This window comes from Daphnia magna, linkage group LG9 (assembly GCF_020631705.1).
Source record: "Daphnia magna isolate NIES linkage group LG9, ASM2063170v1.1, whole genome shotgun sequence".
Lineage (NCBI taxonomy): Eukaryota > Metazoa > Arthropoda > Branchiopoda > Diplostraca > Daphniidae > Daphnia > Daphnia magna.
In genome coordinates, this window is record NC_059190.1 from 5,976,740 (window position 1) to 5,981,874 (window position 5,135).

The 5,135-nt window shown below is 37.0% G+C and overlaps 1 pseudogene; it reads right to left on the bottom strand.

Annotated features, from left to right (window-relative positions):
• Positions 1 to 1,426: 1,426 nt before the first annotated feature.
• LOC116930585 lies at positions 1,427 to 2,327 on the bottom strand (annotated as a pseudogene).
• Between the last annotated feature and the right edge of the window lie 2,808 nt (positions 2,328 to 5,135).

A 5,135-nucleotide genomic window follows, 5' to 3' on the forward strand; every position in this document is an offset into this window, starting at 1 on the left:
AAACAATACAGAAAGGGACTCATAGGTGGAGTAAGGAGACAGACGGGGCCGTCTGCAACACGAGCAATATGTGCTTTTTTTGTTTATTAAATAACTTAAAAAAATGATAATTCACTTCGTTCTAAAAAATTTAATCAATCATCAGCATATTCGAATGAAGATCAGAGTTGCCGCGATCGATTTAATGATCAAGATCAATTGATCGATCGATCGAGATTTTTACGATCGAGATCAATCGATTGATCAAACCGATTTATCAGGATCGAGATCGAGATCGAAAGGGGTTGAACGAAATCGATCTCGACTGTGGTGACACCTAGTGGTGGATGCAGAAAGTTTTTAAAACATTCATTAATCAAACGACATAAAACTTTTTTAAGATTTCAGATAGTACACAAACTTCACGTGTTGTTTTTTTTCTATTCCTAATTCTTGCTCATTTATACATTATTAATTTATATTTAAATTTCCATTAGGAAGTATAATAGTGGTCTTCCTTCTTCAGCAGCTAGTGAGAGATTATTCGGCAGGCTTAATTTTCACTTCTAAGAGATGCAAGCTATCTGATTTGAATTTCAATATGTTGCTGTTTTTGAAGTTAAATGGGTCCTGCTGTCGTGAGTGGGAAAAAACCCTCAAAAACGTCTGGTAACCCCACTAAATAATGCTGTTTATTGCTGTGTAATTGCTGGAAAGATTCAAACAGAAATACAATGATAAAAATTTAACGTGATCGATTCGATGGATTTCGATCATCGATCGATCATTTCATTTTTGATCAATCGAAACGATCGAAACGATCAAAATTTTTTTGATCGAGATCAATCGATCGTGAACTAGTGATCGAACGGCAAGTCTGATAATAATCTTTAATGAAGATTATTGTAAAGATACGAAATGTTTCGCAATTCTTTATCGGGAATCGAACACTGACCTACGGCGTCACATCCAGAGGCTCTACACATATGCCATCGGTATCGATATCATTGTGCACAGGCAGCTCTCTAATTTATTTTGGGTAAGGAATATTACACAGCCTAAATCCAACATTTCCAACTGTCGTTTTTAAAAAGCACATCACCCTGGGGGTTGCAAAAATGTTCCGACTTGTTACTTGCATCAAAGCGTAAAACCTTGAGGCATAAAAAAAAATTCTAGACTTACCCAACCCTGCCCTATGTGTCCATCACCAGATCTACCCTCCCTCTTAAAGAAAAACAAACAAAAACCCTTTACCCCGCCAATAGGTGGCTTTAAAAAATTAAATCGGTGTTCGGATTTTTGTGCAGGATACTGTACTTCGGGTTGCCTTGTATGCTCGACTGGGAGCTGCGGTAAAACTTAATACTAACACAAGAGATACCTGTCAATGTTGTTTATTGTCATATATGTACAAATGAACATGTAGACTGCAAATATGAGAGACTCAAGAAGGGAATAAAACATCTGATGTTTTGAACATAATTTTTTCGTCTTCTGGTCTTACTGTGTAGCTGGATTGGTAGGCAGTTAATTCAACAAGAATGGCCTAGCTGCCATCTTTCCTCGTCTTTCCTTCATGCTTAATGGTGTTTGCTGCTGTTTGGACTGGGATGGGAAGGTTGATCTCGATGAAGCCTTTGGGAGCTTGAGCCTTGTGCTGTCGAGTAAACTTCAGATCATCTTTCAAAGCCAGAATTTTGGGATCACAAGTTGCCATCTCTGCTTTTTTTATTTCTTCTCTGAATAACGCCTCTATTTCATAGGCTATGGGGGCCAAGCGTATTCTATAACCGCAAACATTGTCCCAGGTCCGGAACCAATTAAACGAAAACGAATTTCGTCGGCGCCGTTTGGGAGGACGCAGAGGATGATGACTTTTTCTTGCTCTGTTACATGGATTTTGTAAACAGAGACGACGATTGGTTGATTTAAACCTCGAGTCCAGATTCACAAAAGTAGTAGCACCTTCTTCTTCGTTTAACTTGGCAACTTTTGTTACACCTCTACTGCTGCTGCTAGACTCATTTGAGGCAGTCACTTCAGCTTGTCGCTTCCGCACTGAATAAATTAAGATAAATGTAATTCAAATACCAAAAAAATTACAAGCCAAATGCTTACATAACAGACCAGTTGAGCTTTTCAATTCGTTGAACACATTACGAAATACACCCAACGAGAATGGTTTAAAGATTTCATGTGCGTCGTAGATAGTTTTAGGTTGAGTAGTACCTTCAATGGTACCGTCCTGAAACAATTTTTCGAGAAAAACATGAGCCGGATTGCTCGAATCACGAATCCAACGCGTAGGCACCAAAGCCATGAAAAACCAAAAGAATTGAACTAATATTTGCTGCACACGTGAGAAAAAACTAAAAGACTATACGTCGTTTGCTCTGTTGTTGCCAGATTTGATAAAATGAATGAATTTTTTTTTTAAAGTCAATATCTCTAAAACTAAAGAGTACTTATACAAAATGTAAGCGTAAGTATTTTTTAAAAATAAGCTTTAACAAAATGATATCGAGAAAGAAAAATTGGTGTTGTTTTTTTAAATTAACTTGTGGTGGGTTTCGAAAAACTTGCAAACTTTTGCTCGAAACTGAAAACGCAATCCACGCAAACTCGATCAGTAATTGATAAATTGGCAAAAGTACAGCAAAAATTTGTTCTCCAGATCAAATTACGCCTGTAAACATAGTCTTGCGCCTTCAAATTAATCCAAACCATAATTTGTGCTATTGCAAGAACAGCAAAAGTAGAGAACGAGAGGGTTTTGCTGTTCTTGCAATAGCACCATAGTTACCAGTTGGTGCTTTCGGGATTGTGAGCTGATGAATCTCTTGAGATGTTGATTGTAAGGCCATAATCTATAAACTAGAGGTCGAAGAACTGTTGTCTGCTTGCTTTTGCGTCTGCTAAAGATTGAGAAAATTTTGGGGCATCCGCTAGCGGTGCTGACTACCCGGGTTAGTCATCATTTTGCCGATTTTACCGCGTAAGGCAAAGCCTTTAGTACAAAATTTACTTACTTTTAGGGTTTTTGTTTTATTCAAAGCAAACGAAATATGCGGAATACGACTTTAGGAAGAATACCTAATATAATATAATAATAACAAATAATTCGACGCTTGATCATTTATCTCAAGATCTCCGGCTTTTTATTTAAACTACCATCATATCAATGACAATTTATGTAACTTTAGATTCTTTGTTTTCAACTCCTAAATGATATTTTTTGTACCGCTTAGCTTCGATGTGTTACCTTATTTCTACGCATTCAAAAATCAAGAAAGGGACCGTTTTGTTGGTTGTGTTCAGAACAACAAATTTTGGAAAACCCCCCCACCCATCTTTCGCAACTGCAGCGATGATCTGATCAAATTAGTTTCTTATGAAGGCGTTGTTGGTTTGAAAACATCGTCACTTGCAAAATGATGTGAACATACTTTAGAAGAAGGTTTCAAAGTTCCCTTCCTGTGGATGAATTCATTCCAACGATTCGATAACTTTCCATCCTTAGGTGCACTAAACATGGTAAATTTACCAAGATATTTTGGGTAATCTGGGAAACCAGATTACATCCGTGGACATAACAACGGTTCGGCATCCTCTTTGTCCTATTGCAAGGAAATGTTAAAATATTAGATTGAGAGATAATAGCACAGCATAAGACTTGGGGATTTATATATCATGCTCATAGTGTCACTCACATCAAATGAAAACAAATAAACTAGAGCTGATTACATAGGATATTGAAAAATAGATAAACAACATGAATTCATTTGTAATTATTTTAGCTTAAAACCGATTTTTTCTATGATTAAACTACACTCAGCCGTCACTCTCCATGGTTTACGCGGCAAAATGATGACTAATCCGGGTAGTCAGCGCCCCTAGCGGATGCCCCAAAATGTTCTTAAGGTTTAGCAGACGAGACGAGCAAAACAGCCCTAGCAGACGACAGTTCTTCGACCTCCAGTTTATAGATCATGGTCAGGCGTACTTCGGTTTGAGCAGGAGTTAGGCGAGCATGAATTTGAATATATTGTCATGACTAGATTAACGTGACTAAAACTAAATCAGATAAATAATTTGATACATGGATGTAGCATTTAAAAATATCACAGGCACACTTACTTGGAAAACTTTGTGTCAATCGGCAGACTGTCTGAGTGACTACTGGCCTTGTTAAGGGTCCAGCCCTAATAGATTCAGTCACTTCACTGTCCTTCAGCACGCTGTCTCTGTCCGAATCACTAGAAAGCAAGTGTTAATCATAATTTGAAGTCTGCTGTGATGACTGAGTGCTGGGTTGTTGAACACTTGTACTTTTTTGTTGTTGAATCCTTTTTTAACCTTTAGATCTTCGATTCCTACCACAACTGCTCAAAAAAGCCTCGACAGACCCAATTATGGAAGCTTCATCATTTCTTTCAAAAGCTTTTTCGAATGAATCTAAAAAAACTTACAAATTTGTTGAGGAGTAAAATGTTTGTCTGCACAGATGACTTACTGTGATTTGACAGAATAGTACAGACATGGCGCTGCCACGACATTTCGAGAAACGAACATTTTTTAGCTTCTTAACGCACATTTTTAAATTGCAAAGCACACTTGCCTTTATGAAACCAAGTACTTGGGATAACTTTATATTCCATGGTTTCACCTTCAAATTAAACAACTAAGAAGGTGGTCATTAAAAACATCATTTTTCACCAAATTCAGTTGCGACTTCTGCTCTATTCAAAAACAGCCGACAGTGCGAGAGAAGGGGAGTTTCGGTTTAAATAACCATATTGTTTAAGGCAACTGAATTCCTGATGTGGGTAACCCGTTGCTTAAACTGATTGTTAAAATATGTAAGCTCATGCAGTTTTACAACGACAATTTGTCGTATTGCCTATTGCTAAATTGATTTACTGGAATACGGTTAGTCTCAATACATACATATTTGGCAATATGATATGTTACAATAAATCTTTGTCTTAGATTTAAGTTATTTCATTAAAATTGTAGGATTTTTGTTTGTTATGTTTTTCAGATCAGCAAGTTTTTATTCATTTAGCTTGCTTCTACTGTTTACACCCACCTGATCAGTTGATGCTTGTCCGGCTATCATTGATACATCAAACAATTTGTTTGTTTTTTCGTGG